At 39.2% G+C, this 24,406-nt stretch overlaps 1 long non-coding RNA gene across 1 annotated transcript in view; it reads right to left on the bottom strand.

Annotated features, from left to right (window-relative positions):
• Nucleotides 1-225: 225 nt before the first annotated feature.
• Nucleotides 226-24,406, bottom strand: part of LOC119527079 — a 43,861-nt gene continuing 19,680 nt past the window's right edge. Inside the window, exon 3 of the long non-coding RNA XR_005215320.1 lies at nucleotides 226-467. This is a non-coding gene — a long non-coding RNA (uncharacterized LOC119527079). The remainder of the gene's footprint in view (nucleotides 468-24,406) is intronic.

Raw genomic sequence — 24,406 nt, 5'->3', positions numbered from 1 at the left:
ATATGTATAAGGAGACCATCACTTCAAAGGTGTGTTTGTATGTGTGTCTTCTGGGTGAAAGGAACTGGGTATAATGAGACTTATTTTTGGAAGATGTAAGCGAGGCTGGACAATACTCAACAGGGAAAATTGGTGTTGGTAGTGATGGTAGCAGTGGCAGCAGGGAAAGGATGAGTATATAACGTGGTCAAAATCTGAGATTCTCCTGACTTTCACATCCACAAAGCCCAGAAGGGGCTCTGCAAGTAGGCAAGGGGCAGGCCTGCTCCGAGGGGCTTTGTGCAGAGCTGGAGGCAGTGACTACATGAGCGTTTTGGGAAGCAAAGCAGGCTGGCCAGCTGCCTCCCTACTGTCAGCACCCTCTCCCATGGTCACAGCTGGAGACGTTGCTTATGAGTCAGGGACAGTGACTCCAATCCGGTTACTCCAGGGAGACTGACATCCAAAACATTTAGGTACAATGCTGCCTGGAGATAAAGGGATGAAAGGGTTACTTTCTGAATACCTTGTCTTTTCCCCGATAAATTGCATATTTATCTGTCTATATTATAATAATATCTATTATTATCTTCCTAGAGATAATTTCTTAACCACTCACAGGGATTTCTAAATATGTTGGTGTCATGACTCCCTGAAGGCCCCCACTACACTCTAGTGTCCTAAAGAAATTTCCATTTTACCTTACAGGTTCATCACTACCAAAATCTTTTGGGACTGTTTCTAGCTCCAATCTTATTGCAAGTTCACAATCTCTTATCTAAAACTTTTTGGGTCAAATGTATTTTAGAGCTCAGATCTTCTCAGATATTAGAATAACAAGAATGTAAATTATATAACATTCCTAGTAGTACACCCAGTAGCCAAACAAATTAATATTTCCATAGTGAATAACATGCATGTTAAGTGGATAAATAAGGGTCATAAAGAGTCACATGTCAGTTGGGTCAGATTTTGCCTCTAACTGGATTTGTACAAAATTTATGAAAAAGTGTTTCAGTTTTCAGAGTTTTTAGGAATTTAGAACTGTGGACAAGTGATTGTGACTCTCTACTACTATTATTAAACTCCATGAAGGCTAAGAGAGAGTGACAGTTTCAACAGGAAGACTCAAATGGAGGAGAATGTCATTTCCCCATGCAGTGATTGCTAGAACCCTTGAATATTACTTTATACAGTAAAAGATGTAATTAAATTAAGGATCTTGAGATGGGGAAATTATCCTGGATTGCTCAAGTGGGCCCTAATTTCAATTACATATGTGCCAGTTTGTATATATTATGCCCCTCCAAAAGTCATATTTTTTAATGCAGTCTTGTGGGGGCAGATGTACTAGTGTTGATTAGGTTGGAACCTTTTGATTGAATGTCTCCATGGAGATATGACTCAGTCATCTGTGGGTGAAACATTTGATTGAATTATTTCCATAGAGATATGGACCCCACCCATTCAACGTGGGTCTTGATTTAATCACTGGAGTCCTATAAAAGAGCTCACAACAGAAGGAGCCCAGAGCAACTGAGAGGGACATTTTGGAGAGAAGCTAAGAGCTGACACTGATGCTGACACTTGGAGATGCTTGGAGACGTTTGGAGATGCTAGCACAGAGTTTGCTCCAGAGCAGCAGGGTTTGCTCCAGTTAGACGCACAGGAGCTGAAGAAGCTAAGAGAGAGCCAGAGACATTTTGGAGAAAGCCATTTCGAAATGCAACCTGGGAGCAAAGGAACAGCAGACGCCAGCCACGTACTTCCCCAGCTGACAGAGGTTTTCTGGACGCCATTGGCCTTTCTTCAGTGAAGGTATCCTATTGTTGATGCCTTAGTTTGCACACCGTTATGGCCTTAGGACTGTAACCAAATAAACCCCCTTTATAAAAGCCAGTCCATTTCTGTTATTTGGCATAACGGCAGCATTAGCAAACCGGAACAACAAGTATTCTTATAAAAGGGAGGCAAAGAGAGATTTGACACACACAGAAGAGAGGCAATGTGAAGACAGAGCAGAAAAAGATCTGAAGATGCAGGCCTTGGAGATTGGAGTGATCACAAACCAAGGAACACCAGCAGCTACCAGAAGCTGGAAGAGGAAAAGAACGGACTCTCCCGTAAAGCCTCCAGAGTGGGTGTGGCCCTGCTGACTCCTTAATTTTGAACCAGTGAAACTAATTTTCGACTTGAAGCCTCCAGAAGTGTGAGAAAATAAATCTGTTTTATTTTAAACCACCAAGTTTGTGATAATTTGTTACAGCAGTCATAGGAAACAAATACATCGCTTATTCTAGTCCTCCAATGTTAGTCACTCTTTTTGGATTACCAGTGTTTTCCCGGTGATTCTTTGGGCGTTACTTAACTTCTCTAAATCTTAGTTTATTCATTTGTAAAATGAGGATCATGACCCATAGCTCACAGGTTGTTGTAAGAATTAACTTTAAAAAATTACATAAAATGCTTAGCATATCAGTGACACGTAGTTAGTGCTCAATAAATGGTAGTTTGCTTTTGACATTACTGTTCTCTCAGAATTCCTTTATAAGCTCCCAGCAGACATGAATTTACATTTACATTTGAGTCCATCTATGCTGCAGAGAAAGTTGATCAATCACATCTCAATTTTTCCTCATCTAAAAGATTTTGCCAGCCCATTCATATTCTCCAATGTCACAATGATGATTCATTTGATGTCAAAGAGTATTAGAAGTCTAAAGACATACCAGTCAGTCCTGGGAGGCTTAGTTTCTATTTTTATCCCAAGCAAATTTACTTTCTCAAAGACTGGAGTCTTTAACCAGGTGTCTTCAATCAAACCAGTGCTAATTTGCTTGATGAATACTTAGAAATGTGCCCATTTGCAGATGGGTATGCCTATTGGTACTTGGTAAGTACCAAGTTTTTTTTTCCCCAAAGGTGGGAAAACATAGCAATATTTAAAAGAAAAACAAACAAACAAACAAACAAAAAACTAAGGAACTAGTACACCTGAGGCAGTTATTAATTGTAAAATTGCCTCAGCTCATAAAAAGAAGTATAAACAAGAAGACAAATTCATAGGAAAACACTCCAGGATTTAAGAAGTCTGGCAAGCAGAACCTAGCATGTGAGAAACAAGCACTATTCCTAAAAAGGAATAAATGCTCACCCGATTGTGGAGAAGAAAAGAATTTATTCACAGTCTTGCAAGAATGGGCCCAACCAAAATGTGGGGATTGGCGCACAGAACATAGACCCAGCAGTATTTATTCCCTACACCTAACCACAAGTCCCTCCCCTGTTTCTCCATTGGCTGGATAATTCAGAGGTTACATTCCATTCGACAAGCCTAACTAGCCTGCTCAAATTTGAAACATGCAGCCTGCCCAAATTGGAAACATTTGAAAAAAAGCCTCCTGCACAAACTTGGAACGTTTGAAACAAGTCTCCACCCCTCTTTCCTTTGTTCTTGAACTGCAGAGCCAATCTGAGCTAGTTTGGTAACAACTTATGAAGCTGTTTAAGGAACCTCTACCCCCCCACCAGTCTCCACCTTGCAAAGACAGTGGGTGGATAAACAGGAGGACCGGCTGCCGATTATAGCTTGGCTTCTTGACCCTCTGCCATTCCTCTGAGCTGCCCCCACCCTCTGTGAAAGCTAAACTTAATCTAATTCTCACAAGTGGGCACCCAAGAAAGGAAGTCACAAATAGTGCTTGAGTGCCTACTATGAACCAGGCATATTATTTCTATTTAAGTTCCAATGTTTTCAAATATTTCTGATAGTTTAGAGTGTTCTGCAGTATCTGTCCTCATTTGAACAGAACTGATTTTGCTATTTACAGATATAACCTTATCTCTTAAAGGGTAACTATATGTTTTTTGAGCATAACATACATTTAAAATATATTATTCTCTTTGGCAATGTAATTTTATGGCCACTGACAAATGTGTTAAAGTCTTTGGGGGTTTGGGAAGTGTCCATAGCCCCACAGAAAGTCTGATCTGATGCTTTAGTCATAAAATGTGAGAGCCGCCAGGACCTCAGCAATTATCCACCCTCAGTTTACAAAGGAGGAAATCGAGGCACAGTGCTCCATGTGCCCACCTGGGATCTCACAGTTTGTTTATGAGAGAGACAAGACCTGGCCCCTAGAGTGGCTGTCTTTCAACATAGAGCTCTTCTGTCAGGCAATAAGGCATTATTAGTTGACTGGTAGTTAACTCCTTTCTGTCTTTCAGTTTTAGCCTTTAGGAGGCTGCAAGATCAGGGAAGAGAAAGGAATGGAGAACTGGCCCAGGAATATGGAGATCCAGATTTAGAATTCAACTCAGTACTGATGAGGAAATCATTTACTTTCAATTTGTTTAAGGTTTCTCCATTTGTGAAATGGTTTTCACAGCCCCCTGTTCTGTCAAAGCACTTATCACAATTGCCATTACCTAATGCCTGATTGCTGCTCTAGAGGATGGTCAAGGGTGCAGAAAGGCTCTAGACTGCCCAGGTTCAGATCTTGGCCCCACCATTTACTAACTGTGTGGTCAAGTTACTTAACCCCTCTGTGCCTCAGTTTTCTCATCTGTAAAATTGGGATAATGACAGAACCTAAGCTAAATGACTTAATATTTGTAGAGCACAGTGTCTGGCACATATGAAGCACTATCTGTGTATTTATGGCTATGATTTTCTTATCTGTTTCCTTTACCACTCTATTCAAAGTGCTAGTAGATTGCCATTTTCGATAGTTCCCTGACTTTCTTTCCAATTTTATCTCTTCCAGTTTTGTCTCCCACTGGCACTAAGTGATTTATATTTCTTGCTAAGCTTTCTGAAGTGTCCATAACCTTGTACGGAATCTCCCTAACTGGAATATCATTTTCTTCACAGTCACCAAACAACAATGTGATTTTTAAAAATGTGAAAAAGGGACTGAGAAAAGGAAAAGTTCTCCAGGTTTTCTTTGAGAAAAGAGGTGACTGGATGCAAAAGGTAGTGAGTAAGCTGCACAATGTAAACAGTGAGACTCCTCTTCATTAGCTTTCATGACCCTCTGAGGGTAGACAGTTACATATTCACTCAAGCATACCAGTGGCTTTCCTGGGGTTTGTAATGAACAGCATAAAGCAAGTACCACTAAGCCCATTAAATAACCATTCCAGAGCACCTATAGATGCTCCACTGATCCTGGGGATACATTCCCTAAAACCCTAGAAGTGTTGTAAACTTTTCCTTTTAGGTTCTCACCATACATCATCTGTAATTTTCTTCCAATGCATGTGAGATAGATATTTGACTTCTTTATATGTTTTTCTTTCCTTCCAACAAGCTTTTGTGCTTTATGGGGCAAGGATTATGTTAGTCAATTCTATATGCTGATACCTAGAGTGGTGCCTGGTATATTGTCTTACAAACTCTCTTATTCTTTGGTTTCCTGGACACCAAATCCTTCCATTTCTCTTCTAAATTGTCTGACCCTTCCTTTTGTTTTCCTTTGCTGGCTCTTTTTCCTTTGCTCAGTCCTCTGGTAGTCCCTTCATTTTATCTCTTCTTCTCTTCTTATTCTCCATGCTCACCTGGGTGTTCTCACCTAACCCCAAGGCTGCAACCACTCTCCAGGAGACGATGGCTCCACAGACTGTTTCCAGACGTGATCTCTCTCTTCAACACAAATGCTGGCCAGGAATCTTCATGTCTATTTCAAAGTAAGTCTACTTCTAAGTTAGAACTCATCCCACCTTGTCATCTAAATGTACTCTCCTAAATCTCATCCTGGGTAAATATACCCACTGGAAAACTTGGGCTTCATTTTCCTTCCTCCCACATCCAAGGAGTCTTTAAATGCTAAAAACGTAGAATTTATATTTCACATTTTTGATCCCACCTCAAAATCCCCATTGTGATTGCTTTAGCCCAGTGTGGTGGTTTGAAGCTGTATGTACCTAGAAAGACTTGTTCTTAAATCTAATCCTTCCTGTGGGTGTGAAACCATTGAAAGTGGAGCCCTTTGATGAGGTTACTTCAGTTAAGGTGTGGCCCAGCCCAATTTGGATGGGTCTTAACTCTGTTACTAGAGTCCTTTATAATTGGAATGACATTCAGATGGAGAGAGAGAAAGTCACAGGAAGCAAGAAGCTGAACACCAATGGAAACTGGAAGAGAAGGGAGAGACCAGGAGATGCCACCATGTACCTTTCCATGTGACAAGTTAATGATCCCGGAAAGTCAGTCTTTGGGGACAAAGTATCGCCTGCATGATGCCTTGATTTGAACCTTTTTCCTAACCTCAAAACCATGAGCAAATAAATTCCCATCGTTTAACCTGACACATTTCATGGTATTTACTTGAGAAGCTCAGGAAACTAAAACATGCAGGTTTTCATCATCTCTAGTTTGACCTATAGGAATAGCTTCCTAACTCACTCATAACATCGACATTTTAGAAGAGTATGGGCCAGATGTTTTGCACACTGTTCCTTGATTTGGGTTTCCTTGAGATTATACATTTTGGCATAAGTAATTTTGTATCTTTCTTTCTCAGGGCATCACATTAGAAGGCACATGATATCTCTTTGCAATTAATAAGTAATTTGTGGGAAGATATTTTGAGAGTATGTAAACATTGTTTCCTCATCAACTTTTCAGCAAGTAGTTTTATCATACATTGAAGGTTCTTTCTCAAATCAATTATTACTATGATGGTTGCAAAACAGCAATTTCCTAGCCCCATCATTCCCTCTACATTTTTTAATTGGAATTATACTTTAATTCAATAATGCATTTAGTATCAGTGTGTACTTATGAATTCTTATTTTATTCACAGAGGTATAATTCTTTACTTTTATTATTAATTTTGATACTGTCCCAGGTTTGGATAGTGGGAGCCCCTTCAAGCTGGTTTCTGTGTTGTTCTGATATGTCTTCATCATTTCTTGAGTTCGTCTTTATTTCTGGCACAAGATTTTCTGTCACCTTCAACTTTGAGAAATGTTTTGACTAGCTGTAAAATAATAGGTTGGAAGTTGCTTGCTTTCAGTATTTTAAAGATCTCTTTCTACATGTCTTCTGGAATCCATTTTTGTTGATAAAACAGCCCAAGACTTGTTATTGCTCCTTTAAAGGCAATTTATCTTTTTTCCCTCTGAATATTTTTAAGATTTTCTCTTTGTCTTTGATTTTTAACATGCCTTACTATGTTGTGCCAAATCTAGTTTTCTTTATATTTATTCTGCTTGGAGTTTTAAAGTTTAATGAATCTGTGGTTTTATGTCTTTTGGTATTGGAAATTCTCAACTATTATTTCTTTGAATTATGTTTCTGTCCCATGCTTACTCTCTTTACTTTGTGTGACTCCAATTACACATGTTGGACATTTTCACTGTGTTCCACATATCTCTTTTACTCTTCTCCCCATTTTCTATATATTTTCCCTCTCTACTTCAATCTTGGTACTTTCAACTGGCCTATCTTTTAGTTAACAAATTCTCTTTTTTGCTCTGTTTAATCTGCTATGCCATACATTTAATGAATTTTAATTTTAGTTGTGTTTTTGAGTTATAGAAATTCCATTTGACTTTTTTATGTAGATTCCAAGTCTTTCCTAAATTTAAAATTTTCCATTTTTTCTATATTTTCTTGACCATAGTTATTTTAATGTCTCTATCAAATAATTTTAAAATCCAAATCATCTGTGGTTCCTTTTCTGCTTGGCTCTTGGTCAACTGGTTATTTTCTTTTTTGCATGCCTCATAATTTTTAATTGGATGCTGGACATTGTGTATTAAAGGTTATAGAGAGTCTGGATGGTGTTATCTTCCTCCTAAGAGGATTAGGATCTCTTCTGGCAGCAGACAGAGTACACACAGATCGCCTTAATCCTATTGAAGGTTGATTTTAGTGCTGTTCTATTTCATTTTGTCTTTACTCCTAGGATACAGACATTCTGATGTCTCAACTTAGAGCCTGGAATGTTAAACAGGGATGTTCCACTTTGGCAGGCCTTGAATTACTATCTCTGTCTTCCCAGAACCAGAAGTCTTCTAAAATCTCTGTTTAGCCCTTTAACCTTCCAGCTGCTGGTTCCTGATAGGTTTTTTGGAGTCTTACCCTTTGTGCAACTTAGAAATTGGTGAAAGTCTCAAGGGGTTTGAACAGAGATTTTAAAGCTGACTTCCTGGTGCTTTCCTTCTTTCAGGCATGCACCCAAGTCCCAGTCACTTTAGCTGTCCTAACCTCTAACATCTGGTTCCTCAGCCCATTGAAACTTCCACTATCTGCTAGGAGTTTATTCCCTCATGCGACTAATTGGCAAATGCCCACAGGGAAAAAGCCAGGTGAATGTGGATCTCTCTCAGCGTTCTTCCTTTCTCTTAAGGGATCACAGCCTCTCAAGTTCTGCCTGTATTGGTTGCTCTCTAATGTGTTAAACACTTGTTTTATGTACAGATTTTATAGTAGATGTCAATGAAGAAGAGCTTAGTCCAAAACAAGCTACGCTATCATTGCCAAAGGCGAAGGTCTTCTAGTTAGTAATTACGTTAAAGATTCCAGAATTATTTTTCAAGCTCTCCTTTTGTTATTGATTTTTAATATTATAGCATTACGGCAGAGAATATATGGTCTGTGTTATGTATTAGTTTGGACCAAATGAAATTGTTATTTGATCACTTATTGGAACAGCTGGATATTGGTAATTTGTCTTCAAGCTGTAGATCCTTTGCAATTTACAATGGTTTAGAATTTAGAATATGGAGATTTTTTGTAATGGATCATGTATGTTCAGAAAATAATATGTTTCCTGCGTTTGTTGGAGATACTCTTTAGCTTTTCTTTCTCTTTAAAACTCTCATTGACCTTCTGGTATTGCCTTGAATTGTCTGGGAGGTAGAGCCATCTGCTGTATGCCATGCGACAATAAGTTTCCCACTATTTAAAAGGATTCATTGGTACTAGAAGCTACACATTTTCCTTAGGGCTTACTACGAGGAAGCAGAACTGATCCTGCTATCATCAGCTCCTACTCCCACCCTTTTTTTGCGTCTGTGTAAAAGTGCTGTTGAAGGGAAAGAAAGAGGCAGTCAAAATAAAGACTTTCCAGTGCCATATTGGAGCCAAAGGCAAAAAGAAAAATCGGCGATACTGATCCTATCTTTACCTAAAAAATTGATATTCTGTTCATCATAGGTTTCTGGCAATAATTTTTAATTACAAAATACAAAATTACAATTATTCATCTTGATTACTTAGTTTTTTTGGTATCTCCTTACATTTTGTTTCTTAGGTAAAGTGCCTCATTGCCTCATCCTAGTATGAGCCCTGGGACTTTTTAACTTTGAAAGAAGTGAAGTTCCTTGTGAGAGTCTTTTTCTTCTTTTCCCTGTGGGTGGATCAGGCCTGGGGATTTTTCTTGACTCCTTGAGGCCATATGAACCCAAAAAACCAGGGGAGCAAAGAGACCAGGGAACTGCCCTATTGCTAATAAGTGACTAGTTAGGTAAGATTTCTTCCTCTGTGTAGCAGAAGAGTTAGGCTTCTAACTTCTGTATTTGACTGGAGTGGAAAGAAACAGAGGAGTAAGTAGACAGTGGCCTCTCCCCAGTACAGGTCCTTGTCCCCAGTACAGCTCCGTGTGTAAAGTCTGCATTAAGGACAGAAGAGAAGAGGTTTATATTGACTTTGAGTTTGAAGTATTAGCTAGAATAGACTTTGAATAACCAAGAATGATTAAAGAGTTACGGCATCTAAGTTGTCATTAAAGAATGCTAAAAGGAAAATTGACAATGTAAGGTTGAAAGTTCTTGGAAATGGTAAACACACTTCATGCTCTTCATCCCTGAGTTGATACCCCCAGAATAACTAGTAGCAAAAATACTGATAATAATAAACTTAATAAATTAAGTTTACTTATGTACATTATTCAAATCTTTCGTATCATTGCTTAATTTTTGTCTCTCTGATCTATTAGATTCTGAGAGAGGTGGAGGATTAGATTTTCAACTACTATTGTTGATTTAGCTCTTCTTTTTCTGTAGTTATGCTGTTTTTGTTGTTTAATTTATTTTAATTAGAGCAGTTATAGATATACAGAAAAATCATGCAAGAAGTACAGAGTTCCCATATACTGCCTTCCCCACACTATTATTCCCTGTTATTAGCATTTGTTCTGCTAATTTTTGCTATATATATTTTCAGACTCTAATATTAGGGAGATATACGTTCATGACAATTATATCTTCTTGAAATTGTTTTTTTCTTGTGCAAAATATCTTTTTTCCCCCTCAGGATTTAAATTCTATTTTGTCCAGTATTAAAATTGTTAGTCTAGTTTTTTTATGGTTCATATTTGCCTAGAATGTTTTTTCAATAAATATTTGTCAACCTTCCATTGTTTCTTGTATTAGGATTTATTTCTCAAGTTTACTATTTTATATTTACCATTCATTATTTTTTTGTTTCTTTTGCCTTTTTTCCTACATTCCTCTGGATAAATCAAATCTTATTTTGTTGTCCCAAAGATTACACATTCTATTTTTATTCTTTTAATGAATACCCCTAACTTGTTTATACCCACATTTGGCTCAATTTCTTTCCATCAACTCCAAGAGCTTATCAATAACAACATCTTTCCTCTGAACATGACAAGATTTTCAGTACCCAGTTACTTCCTTCTGCCCTGTGCTTCTGCTTTCTCTCTGGGTAAACCTTTGGAATTTTGACATGGTCTTTATTATTTTTAAATATCACTCTATTAGACTTTTAAATCTTTTCTCATTTTTGGGAAACTGTTATTACTTCGTCACTATTTCTTACCCTATAGCCTCTTTTTTCCCCACTGGGATTCCTGTTGATTAGATTTTGAAAATTTTACTTCAGTGCCCATTTCTTTTATTTCTTTCATCACTTTATTTCTTCTAATACTTCTGTTCTTTGGCCACATCTATTCTGCTCTTCAACCAATATACTCAGTTTTTAAAATTCAACTGTTACATTTTTCACACTCAGTAATTCTAATCGAGTTTCTTTATAATGTTTACTCCTACTTTATGTTTACATTATCCATTCTCATTGCCTCTCTGGAGATACTTATCAAGCTTATTTCAAATTTCTGTTTCATTTATTTGACTCTCTTTGGTATAGGCTGCTGCAATTGTTGTTTTTCATATTGCTTGCTGGTACTTTTCAGATGTCTTATCTTCCCCCTTGTGAGTGCACCTTGTATTCCCTTGGGGCCTTTAGCTGCCTTTACAAGTCTTGTCAATATGGGAGGGCAGGAAAAGTTTAGGTCCTGGCTTGTGCTCTTCTGGTGAATTGTTTTTTTTGTTTTGTTTTGTTTTCTGATGGGTCATGGGAATGATGGTAGACAAGTGCATCTATGCCTTTTCTGGGTTCAACATTTCCCTGTTTTCTCCTTTCCACAAGTTTAGCCTTACAGCAATTTGGTCCTGACCCAGCCTATAGGGTGGAGGGACTGGGGTCAGAGGAAATGCTCATGGGGTCAGCCAGCTCACTGACACCTACTGTCATTGGTTCCCCAGCTTTGCCTGGCTCCACTCCCCTGATTTTGCCCCAGAGCTCCAAGATGACTGTCTCGGTGTTCAGGGCTTCCTTTCTGACTAGCTACAGTGCAGGCAGACTTCCACGCAGAGAAGAAAAAGGGCACAGCTAGTCTATCCTTTGTCTGGTACCCATGGCCTTCTCCTACTCAAGCTACTGTTTCCTCTACTCCCCACATTAGGATCACTTTCTCTCTTGGTTAGGATTTCTTACAATTTTTGAGTTTCTTGATTCTCCAATCTCCCTACATCCTGAGTCATCTCCTACATTAGGTTCAGGGGATGGAGACAATTGCCCAGGTTTTTCTTTGCCAGTATAACCAAGGTTATTAAAAATACATGGTCTGTTTTTCATTGATAGGAAATCAAGGCCTAAAACTCTCTGTCTCCCTCTGTGCTGGTTTGACTCTATTAGGTATCCTGGAAAAGTCATGTTCTTTTAACCCAATCTTGTGGGTATAGACTTATTGTGGGTGGGACCTTTTGATTAGGTTGTTTCCATGAAGCTGTGACCCCACCCATTCAAGGTAGGTCTTAATACATTTATTGGCATCCTCTATGAGAGGATAAAAGGCAGAGACATTTTGAAGAGCCGACACAGACCGAGATGCTTGGAAAGGCAGACAGAAAGATATTTGGAGATGCTAAGCTAAGAGATGAAGCCCAGACTTTGCTCTGGAGAAGCTAAATGAGAATCCACAGATGCTTAAAGAGAAAGCCACTGGAATCAGAAGCTGAAAGCAATGCAACCCGGAAGCAAAGGACCAGCAGACACCAGTTATGTGACTTCCTAGCTGACAGAGGTGTTCCGGATGCCGTCTATCTTTCTTTGGTGAAGGTATCCTCTTGTTGATGCCTTAGTTTGTACACTTCTATGGTCTTAGAACTGTAAATTTGTAACCTAATAAGTCCCCTTTATAAAAGCCAATCCATTTCTGGTATTTTGCATAATGGCAGCTTTAGCAAACCAGAACAGATTCTGGTACCAGAAGAGTGGGGTGCTGCTGAACTTGCAAATACCAAAAATGATGAAATAGCTTTACAAACAGGTAAGGGGAATATTCTGGAAGAATTGTGAGAGGCTTGATAGAAAGGCCTAGATTGCTTTGAAGAGACTGTTGGTAGAAGTATGGATTCCAAAGACACTTCCAATGAGGTCTTAGACAGAAATGATGAATGTGTCAATGCAAACTTGAAGAAAGGTAATTCTTGTTGTATACTGACAGAGAATTTGGCAAAATTGAGTGCTGGTGTCAGATGGAAGACAGAATTTGAAAGGGATGAGCTGGGATACTTAGCCAAAGAGATTTTGAGATTAAATGTGGAAAATGAAGCCTGGCTTCTCCTTGCAGCTTATAGTAAACTGCAAGAGGAAAGAGATAAGCTGAGAACTGAACTCTTGGGTACAAAGAAACCAGAAATTGATGGTCTGGAAAATTCTGGGCTTCTAGAAAGTGAGACCCCAGAGGATAGTGCCCCATGTGAGGAATTAACCAAACATAGAACCCAACAGCCATTTCAGTACAAGATAGGATTGGAAATGAAGTTATCCAGAAAGGATTTGTGGGAGATTCTAGTGTCTGATGGTTTCGACCCCCGTATGCTACATGCCAAACCAACAAATTTTTTTTGTAAGACATGTATAAACAGAAAGACTGCCAGTCTGGACTAAAAGGGACAGAAAAGGGACAGATTCAAGGAAAATTTTCTTCAAAAAAGGCAGAACCATGGAAGCCAAGTTCTGGAGCTAAGATATCTTAGGTCAGGATACTGGACCCACTGATGCATATGAGTTTGCTCTGGAATTCAGAGAGGGTGGAGCACATTCCTAGGGATTGGGGAGAGCCTGGTCGCCACCATACTCTTTGGAGTGGGGAGAGCCTATGCCCTGGAGATGGCAGAGAATCCGGGTGCTGCCCTGATGTTTGAGGAGGGTGGAGTTGAGATCACGGTGATCTCTTCAATACTTGGGTATGTTGGAGCAATCATCCCAGCGTTTAGAGAGAGCAAGGCCACTGTGTAAGCCTTTGGTAAGGGTGGGACTGCTGCTTTCTCCAGCCCTCAGTATAAAACATCATTTGATAAATGACTCTCAGACTTTGAAATCTAATGGAATTTGCCCTGCCAGCTTTAGGAACTGTTCAGGTCCCATGACCCCTGTTTTCCTTTCAATTTCCCCCTATGGCAATGGGAATGTTTATCCTATTACTGTTCCTCCTTTGTATATTGGAAGCAGATAACTTGTTCTAAGTTTCTCAGTCAGAGGGGAATTTTTGCCTTAGGACAAACAATGTCTGTAACTGATTTTGATAAGACTTTGTACTTAACTATTACCACTGAAATGATTTAAGATTTTTTGATACTGTGATGGAATTAATGTATTTTGAATATGGAAAGAACCTGTCTTTTTGGGGTCCAGAGGGTGGAATGTGCTCATTTGAATCTTTATATACCCCAGAAAGCCATGTTCTTTTTGTTTGTTTGTTTTTTATTTAATAAATTTTATTTTGAAATAAATTCAAAATCACAGGAACAGTTGCAAAAACAGTACAAACCCCATACATAGAACTCCAGCATAACCCGACCCCCCTCCCCAAATACCCTGATTCACCACCTTTAACATCCTGTCACACCACCATTTCTTTCTTTCCCTTCCTCTCTCCCTCCCTTCTTCTGTCCCTCCCTATCATCCATCTATTGCTTTGTCCTCTGAAAATATGAGAGCAAGCTGCACATATCTTTGAACAAACAATATAATTCATGTATACCTTTCCCATGGACAAGAACATTCTTTTATGCAATCCCATTAAGAGCAGCTAAGAAGTCCAAGAAATTCAACATTGATACAAAACTTACATTCTATATTTCTTTTTTTTTTTTTTTTATGTCCCATCTGTGTCCCTTTGAGCCTCCTCTCCTCCATCCTCAGATTCCATCCAGGATCATCCTTGGCATTTAATTGTCATCTATTTAGACTGTCTTTTTTTTCCAATTGTGCAGACATATATACAGCCTAAATCTTCCCATTCTACTCCCCCCAGCATTCCATTAGGGAGATTAATTACATTTAGAATGTTGCAATGCTATCACCTTCCCACCATCCATTACTATAAGTTTCCCTTCAACCCAAACAGAAACCCTACACTCATTTCTTAACCCCCCATTGCCCCTTCCCCCACTTCTTGTAATCCATACTCTACTTTTCATCTCTATGGTCTTATTATCTGATACTTTCTTTGTGTTTACCATGGGGCTTAAATTTAACATCTTAAATGTATAACAATCTTGTTTTTCTTTGATACCAACTTAACTTCAACATGACACATAAACTATGTTACTATACTCCATCATTCCCCAACCTTTATGTAGTTGTTGTCAAAAATTACATATTTTACATTGAGTCCAAAACCACTGATTTATCATTACAGTTTATGTATTTTAGATCCTGTAGGAAGTAAATAGTGGAGTTACAAATCAAAAATGCAGTAGTATTGGTATTTATATTTACCATGTGATCTTTACTGGAAATCTTTATTTCTTCATGTAGTTTCAGTCAATTGTTTAGTGTCCCTTCCTTTCAGCCTGCTCAACTCCTTTTAGCATTTCTTATAGGACTGATCTACTGGTGATGAAGTCCCTCAGCTTTTGATTATCTGGGAATGTTTTCATCTCCCCCTCATTTTTACCCTCCAGGTGTTTCTAAATTCTCCAAGTCTCTGATGGTTATTGACTTCTATTTGTATTCCATGGTGGTCAGAGAATGTACTTTGAACAAATTCTTTTTTTTTTTTTTAATTTATTGAGGCTTGTTTTTATGTCCCGGAATACGGTCCATTTGGTCCATTCTGGAGAAAGATCCATGATCACTAGAGAAGACTGCGTGTCCCAGTGACCTGGGATGTAATATTCTATATATATCTGTTAAAATTCTCTATCTCTCTCTCTCCTTTCTTTGTTTCTCTGTCGGTAGGGCTCCATTTAGTATCTGAAGTAGGGCAGGTCTTTTATTAGCAAAATCTCTCAGCATTTGCTTGTGAAAAACTTAAGCTTTCTCTCAAATTTGAAGGAGAGTTTTGCTGGATAAAGTATTCTTGGCTGGAAATTTTTCTCTCTCAGAATTTTAAATATGTCATGCCACTGCCTTCTCACCTCCACGGTGGCCACTGAGTAGTCACTACTTAGTCTTATGTTGTTTCCTTTGTATGTGGTGAATTGCTTTTCTCTTGCTGCTTTCAGAACTTGCTCTTTCTCTTCAGTATTTGACAGTCTGATCAGAATATGTCTTGGAGTGGGTTTATTTGGATTTCTTCTATTTGGAGTTCGCTGGGCATTTATGCTTTGTGTATTTATACTGTGTTGGGAAGTTTTCCCCAACAATTTCTTTGAATACTCTTTCTAGACCTTTACCCTTCTCTTCCCCTTCTGGGACACCAATGAGTCTTAAATTTGGATGTTTTATTTTATCTATCATATCCCTGAGATCCTTTTTGATTTTTTTGATTTTTTCCCCATTCTTTCTTTTGTTCTTTCATTTTCTGTTCTGTGGTCCTTGAGGAGGCTGAGTTGTTGTTCAACTTCCTCTAATCTTGTATTATGAGTATCCAGAGTCTTTTTAATTTGGCCTACAGTTTCTTTAATTTCCCTAAGATCTTCTATTTTTTAATTTACTCTTGCAATTTCTTCTTTATGCTCTTCTAGGGTCTTCTTCATGTCCTTTATATCCTGTGCCATGCTCTTGTTGTCTGTCTGTAGTTCTTTGATTAATTGTGCCAAGTATTGTGTGTCTTCTGATCTTTTGACTTGGGTGTTTGGGTTTGGGTTCTCCATACCATTTGGTTTTATCATATGCTTTAAGATTTTCTTGTTTTTGGCCTCTAGGCATTTGCTTTACTTGATATGGTTCTTTCTAGATATAAAAAATTACCAATCTCTAAACTTTCTCTATCTAATCAGCAGATGGCGTCTGCGAGTCACCTATTCCCCTCAAGTCAGTTGTCCCTGACTTTGTCTTTGTGGTGTGTGGGGATCTGACTCTTGTGGGCTCCAATTGGTGCACTTAATTTGGGTGTGTTGTCGGTGCTGTCCGCCCTGAATGTGGGACGTGTGTCTGAGCAGTTAGGGAGGAAGGGGAGCTTCAGTAATCAAACCTCCCAGGTGTTCCCAGAGATTTAAGGCTGTTCCCTGCTGCTGACCCACAAGTCCTTGGTATTGGCATAGGTTCCCTGGGATTTCTGAGTGGGTTCCCCGTCCCTGCTGTGCTCTTCCAGGACCTCTGCTGAGGGATGGCTGCACCACATCACAAGTGTGCGCCGGCCTCCAGGGAAGCCCTGGGCTGCCGGGCTGTGCAGGGACATTCCCAGCCTGCTTCAAAGATGGTTGAATGGGACGTGTTAACTTCCCCCTTTTTGCACAGCTCTGCCCTCCCAGCTCTGGGACAGTCAGCCATGGTTGTATTAAAGGCCACTGTCCACAGCTGATATTGTGGCATGTGCACAGTGCTGCGGGAAAGTCTCCCTGTCATACTGGGTTTCCCGGCATGGCTCTGAGCTGTGGGCCATATCAAGTAAAGCAAATGCCTAGAGGCCAAAAACAACAGAAAATCTTAAAGCATATGATAAAACCAGATGATATGGAGAACCCAAACCCAAACACCCAAATCAAAAGATCAGCCTAGAGTGTCCCCCGCCTGCTGGGAGATGGCTGCAAGTCATGTGTTTTTTTCTCCTTTTGGATCCCCTTTGCTCCCCTGGACCTGAGACAACCAGTAGCGGGTGTGGGAAGGGGTATTCTCCAAGCCAGATGCAGAGGCATTAGCCCAGCCTGCTCCTGCTGTGCTTCACTGCATGGCTCTCCCAGTTGTATCTGCAGCTGCTCCCAGACTTTTCTTTTTTTTTTTAAAGAATTAGTCCGTCTCCAAATGCCAACCCACCATTTCCCCACACCGCAGCGCAGCCGAGGGACTTTCAGTTGACTCACTCACTCATTTCAGAATGCAGACTCCTGGTTTCACCAAATGCATGGCCCCTATGGATTTAGCAGACCTTGTCTGGCTGTTGCATCGCCGAAACTGGTGTTCTGGGTCACTTTCTGGCTTTTATCTAGCATTTTCCACAGAGGTGTCTTTTTGCCCTGTCTCACCTAGCCACCATCTTAGGTTCCTCTCAAGCCATGTTCCTTTAACCCAACCTTGTGGCTGCAGACTTATTGTGTAAGTCTACATGAGGCTGTTTCCATGGAGATGTGACCCCACCCATTCAAGGTGGGTCTTAATAAGTTTACTGTCTTCCTTTATGAGAGGATAAAAGGCAGAGACATCTTAAAGAGAGCCAACACAGACCAAGATGCTTGGCGATGCAGACAGAAGACATTTGGAGATGCTAAGCTAAGAGATGAAGCCCAGACTTTGCCTGTAGAAGCTAACTGAGAATCCACAGATGCTTAAAGAGAAGGCCACTGGAATCAGAAGCTGAAAGCAATGCAACCCGGGAGCAAAGGACAAGCAGACACCAGCCATGTGACTTTCCAGCTGACAGAGGTGTTCCGGATGCCATCAGCTTTTCTTCAGTGAAGGTATCCTCTTGTTGATGCCTTAATTTGTACACTTTTATGGCCTTAGAACTGTAAATTTGTAACCTAATAAATTCCCTTTATAAAAGCCAATCCATTTCTGGTATTTTATATAACAGCAGCTTTAGCAAACCGGTACACCCTCAGAGACAAATTCTTGCAGCAAGATGATTATAAATGGCCTCAACACGTATAGGGTTAATAAATAAAACAAAACATAACTTTAAGGTCTTTTATAGAACCTTCAGAATTTTTTTCAAGGTTTCTGCTCAATATTAATTTTTACCTCGGGGAGAAAGGACTTTATGTAAAAATCCTCTCTTTCTCTTCCCCTTTTTATATTAAATAACAAAACTATTTTAATAATGTGATATGTAATCTAGAGACAAAACACTTTGGTCTACAAAAGGGAACCAATTTATTTCATAAATCACATTCTTCTGCTCCTTCCAGCAATTTCCCTTTCCCTGGGAGGGGGATGTTATTGTGTTCTATCTGTGCCTCTTTGTTTTGTTATAATTTATCATTAAGTAACACTTTCCTTTTTAACATAAAGAATTCAGGGTGCTTGATGGAGCAGTGCTCCATGGAAAGTTATTTTGCAGCAACAACTGTTTGGAGCAGAGGAGTTTATTAATTTATCAGAACCTTATGTTCAATTTCAGATTTCTCAGCGTAGGAACCAACAATCAGCTGCACCTGTTGCCAATTAAAGTATTAATGGCACATCAATCAAAGAAAAATCACTGTGAACGGAGATTACACAATCTCTGTGCTCATGTCATTTTTTGGAAGTCATCTTTTATTTCAAAAATAAGTGAGATCTACAAACCATACCCTTCAATTTGCATTCTCAACTTTTCTTCTAAGATGATTTTAGTAGCTGAATGCTTTAGACTGTGAGGGCAAATGCATTTTCCACTGGAGGAAACTGCTGTCTTGTGTTTAAAAAGTAATAATGTTGCTTTACATGTGGAGAGTGGCAGGACCCTGTTAACATTTTTACAAAGCTTGACAAAAGCTAATTACTAGGTTTACAAAAAGCTGTGAAGCACTGGCACTGCTCAAGATGGATGGAATCTTCATTGCCACACACAAGTTTTCTGTTTATTTAGAATAAGAAACCCACAGTGTGAACATGGGAGAAGCCAGCAGAGAAACCCTGCTTTTTAATTCCTTCTTTTTAATAAATCAAGGTTTTTGGGGGATATAGATGAGGTTTAGAATAATAAGGGTGGGCGGCAAGAAGCAGTAAAAAGGATGTAGACTGAGACTACGGAAGCAGACAAATCTGTGTTTGACTCCTGGTCTTGCTTGGATTAGTTAATCATTCCGGGTAGTAGTTTTTACACCTATAAAGAGGGAATGACAAAAACTACCTCCTGGGACCTAGGGAAAAATAGATGAGATAGTGAATTAAAGACTCTAGCACAGTCCCTGGCACAGAGTAGATTAAAGACATGTTAGTTTTCTTCCCTATTCCTTTCCACCAACAGTGCTGGGGTATGAGGGTGTGGACAACATCACTACTTTGCAGGAATTCATATATTTACATATATATGTGTTTATATGGGGCATGTGTGTGTGTGTGTGTTTGTGTGTGTGTATCCTGTCATTTCTGTTTCTCTAGAGAATACAGACTTTTGGTATATATAGGAGTAGTTCTATATGTACATAGGTATATATGTATATACGTATGTAAATATTATGAGATTTATTATAGGAATTGGCTCCCATGATAGTGGGGTTTGGCAAGTCTGAATTCCATAGGGCAGGCCTCAAGTTGGGGAAGTTTCCATGAATTCCCCAGGAGAAGCTGGCTGAAATAGAGATAGAAATTCTTCCTTCTGACTACTAAAATCATCATTTCTACCTTTAAAGCCTCCAACTGATTGGATGAGACTTCTCATTGCTGAAAGTAATATCTTTTGTTGTTTGTATATGTAATCAGTCATAGATGCAATCAGTTGACTGATGATTTAAATCCATGAAACACCCTCACAATAACAATCAGACCAGTGCTTGTTTGACCAAACACCATAATCTAGCCAAGTTGACACACGAACTTAACCATCATGATTTCATCCTTTGTCAACAATGTGCACCCACACACATTTCCTTAAACTATACTTAATCTCTAAATAAAAACAGTAACAGTCATACTTTCTTCTAACAATTCAACTGTCCTGCACACAACCATAACTGCACTAACCCTTTCCTCAGAAGAGGATGCAAGTGCTTAAACTTGGTGTCCTATAAGATAAATACAATGGCATAAAGTTAATACAGTTATGTTACATGATAAGGGGATAAGATAATGAAGAAAACAAAGACATATGCAAACATATTCATAACAAAACAAGTAAGAAATACTCATAACCATTTCAGTCCTTGTTTCACAAGTGGTCATAGGGTTTTAGCTCATAGTCATAACTACCTTCCTGTACTACCCATTCCGTATTTCCTTTACCTTCAGCTAGCTCCTCAGTTGGCCATGGTACTTTCCTGGTGGGGTGATCCAAACCTTCATTCCTGAAGGTTCTGGGTCATTAGTAGTCCTGCCTGGATTGGATTGTGGCAGTTTCTCCTTGACTTTAATCACAGGGCATGGCAGTACTAAGCAGACCAGACCTGTTGCAGAGCCTCCTCTTGCCTCTTCCCCACTCAAAACTAGCTGTTTTGGGGTCACTCCATAAATGGGTCCAAGTAGCACACCCAAATGAGGAATATGTTGCCTCCCAAATCCAGAGAGGCCAAGTAGACATTGCGGCTCTTTTTTGGTTGTGTGTGTGTGTGTGTGTGTGTGGGGGGGGGGCAGATGACAAAAGCTAGGGGAAGGGAGGAGTGTCAACATTGGGGTCTCAATGCTAAAATGGCTAGAAATGGCTGCTTTGAAACATGGCTATAATTTTACATCCTCTAGTGGAGTATATTTGCATGTGCATACATTCGTTTTCATGCCCATCATTTTTTTTTTCCTTTGCAGAGCTACCTCTTGCCTATTCAATGTGGTGTCATCGGATTGTGAATAACAATATTCTAGCCCCCATTGCTACTCCTCAGTTGCCTAGCCATGGAGATGGTTATGATGATCATAGCACCTCATCCTCAGGCAATAGTGATTGGTCCATGGGGTGGGCACACAACCAGAGCAAGGCTAAGCAAACTGTTTGATTTCGGAATGCCATATTTAAAAAGTTGTTTTTTCTCTGGGAGGTTCTAACCCAGGGCTTCCAGAGGCTATTCTCCACTCTGGGAAGTCCTTTGTGTGGTAGTGCTACCTAAGGCACAACTGTGCAAAGAGAATAAACAAGCAAAGTGAGAGATGAGGAGAGCAGAAGAGTTCTGTAAGCATAGAATTCCTGGTTCTCATCCCTGAGATCATTTCTTTTGTAGCCCTTCCTTCACTTCTGAGAGCTAAACTGTCCCTTCTCCAGTCTTGCAAGCAGACATTTTTTATTTTATTTTTTTTAGCTCATTGGAGTTGGGTGTCTGCTGCTTGCCACCACAAGAGCCTGACCAACACGTTCATACTATGGATCTGAAACATTTACATCAGAGCCCCAATCAACCTTCATTCCTTTCCAGAATGGTACATATATAATTATGGAAATCTCTGTGTCACAAAAACACATCCAGCTGAAACTCAGTTTTCAGCACACGCTATATGTATATATCAGGATATCTCAATCTTGGCACTATTGACATTTTACATTGAATAAGACTTTGTGAATTGTAGGATATTTAGCTGTATCTCTGGCTTCTTCCCCACTAAGTGTCGGTAGCACCACTCTCAAGTTGTAACAAACAAAAAAGTAAAAAATGTCCCCAGACATTGTTAAGTGTCATCTAGGGGGCAAAAATGCTTCTGTTGAGAACCACTGATACATATGGAATGTAAGATCCATGAGGGAAGATTTTCTTTTTCTTATTTTTCAGGTATGTAACCCCACTACTTAGAACAATACCTGCCTCATAGCAGGTCTACAATACATATTTTTCAGTGAAAAGACAAATGAGTTGTAAGTAAATGGACAATGTTGTTGCAAATTCTGCTAGAATCAAAACCAAAGAAAAGAAGTCTGAGGAAGACATATGTGTCATTTTCAAATTCTATGAGCAGGATAAAATGGCAACAACAAACAACACACATAATTTAGCAAATTAAGAATCTTGTATATATAGTTCCTCTTAGTGTGGAAGGTAGAGAGTTGTGTCAGGGAAGAGGGAAAATATTGATTTTAGGACTTCTCTTAAAAGCACTGTGGCTTTCTATTTTTTTTTTTTTTTTTTTTTCCTATTCAGTTTAAACAGATGAGTATAGCCCAGCAGAGAAAACTGATTTGGGACCAAGGTAGTTAAAACAGATTCTGGAAGGATGCTTCAGTAAGAAGAGAATGTCTTTTCATTTATTTTACTTTTACTTCTTAAAAATGATACGTGCTTTTTAAAGTATAGTCTGATTTCCACATCTTCACCCAATAATTTTCCCATTAGGTTGAAAATGATCAGCATACGAAAAGCCAGCCCTAGAATTTATCTTCCTTCTTTTAATGGACGTCAATAAAAAAAATGTGAGGTAGAAAATTTAGTTTTACAATAAGTTTTTCCATATTGAGGGAGACCTGATATATGAAAATATACAAACATATACTTGGCAATACTAATGTGGCATTCACGAAATGACTGAGACTTATTACGATCCATTCGCACGATGTTAGTCAGACACAAATCGCACATACATCCACATTCAAATAGAGCAGCGATTACACAGACAGTAAGTTCTCAGAACAAACCCCATTCATCAGAAGAGAAATAATCCAGAGCTGTCTGCTTCCAAACTACACAGCAACACTTTCAACTTTCTTTACCTGCGTTGCACCTGAGCTCCATAAGATTATCCCTGAGACCTTCCTAAATCCTTCAGTTCGCAGAAAGCGTGACTTTCTCTTCAGTTTTATCACCAGCCCCGAACGGTTTATTTTTCAGCAGTGTTTCACGCCAAGCAGTTTTGTTTATTTGTTCATTGTAGGAAGTGAAGAGCAATAAAGCCCCAAGGAGAGGAGATCCTGGGTGGTCAGTCAAGCCCTCCACCAGCTAAGGAACTCGGTCTCCGCCTCCACGGCACGAGCGGCCATCGAATTTCATGCCTCAATACTATTTAAATTACTCTGTGTTGTAGGCAAGCAGTAAAAAGTGGTCAGAGGCACTCACGTTGGAGTTAGACAAGCCTAGGTTCGCAAATTTACTAACTGTGGTGCCCTTGGGCGAGTGACATAACTACCTTGAGCCTCAATAGATACCATGTGTAAAACGTTTATACTTTAATACTCAAAGGGGTGCCGTTTGTGATTGGTTTCATTCATGGTCATTCACAAATAATGAAAACCATGACTGTTAAATCCATGAGTGCTAAGATACATAATGCAATTTTAGGGTTCAAATGGCTAAAATAAATCACTATTGGATATCACAGGTTTCAAATATCCTCATACTTCTGGATTGGTCTATGAACCAAATTTGCTAATAGGCTGCAAACAGGAGTAAACACCTAGGTTTCGACATGGTTCAGATCTTACTACTAAGGTGGCTGGATCCAGGATTGAAATCTCCAAAGAAGCCACAGGGAGGTTTGTGACTATCTCTTACTGTACTCCATTCTATTCCAGGCTAGCCCAGAACTTCTTTGTTCTTCTTTACTTTGTCTTTTTTTTTTCTTTTTTTTGAATTTCTTATTCAATTGTATTGAGATACATTCACATACCATACAGTCATCCAAAGTGTACAATCAGTTGTTCACATTACCATCATATGGTTGTTCATTCATCACCCCAATCTGTTTTTTGAACCTTCCTTGTACCAGAAAAAGTAAAAATAAGAATAAAAAATTAAGAGTAATAAAAGAACACCTAAATTATTCCTTCCACCCTATTTTTCCTTTAAATTTTTGCCCCCATTTTTCTACTCATCCATCTATACACTGGTTAAAGGAGGGTGTGATCCACAAGGCTTTCACAATCACATTGTCACCACTTGTAAGCTACATTGTTTTATAATCATTTTCAAGCTTCAAGGCTACTGAGCTATAGTTTGATAGTTTCAGGTATTTACTACTAGCTATTCCAATTCTTTAAAACCTAAAATAAGTTATCTATATTGTGCATAAGAGTGCCCACCAGAGTGACCTCTTGACTCCATTTGGAATCTCTCAGCCACTGAAACATTATTTCATTTCATTTCACATACCCCTTTTGGTCAAGATGTTCTCCATCCCATGATGCTGGGTCTAGATTCCTCCCCAGGAGTCATATTCCATGTTGCCAGG

Source organism: Choloepus didactylus, chromosome 2, assembly GCF_015220235.1.
Source record: "Choloepus didactylus isolate mChoDid1 chromosome 2, mChoDid1.pri, whole genome shotgun sequence".
NCBI lineage: Eukaryota > Metazoa > Chordata > Mammalia > Pilosa > Megalonychidae > Choloepus > Choloepus didactylus.
The sequence above is the reverse complement of the archived record's forward strand: the minus strand, read 5'-3'. Positions and strand labels throughout refer to the sequence as shown.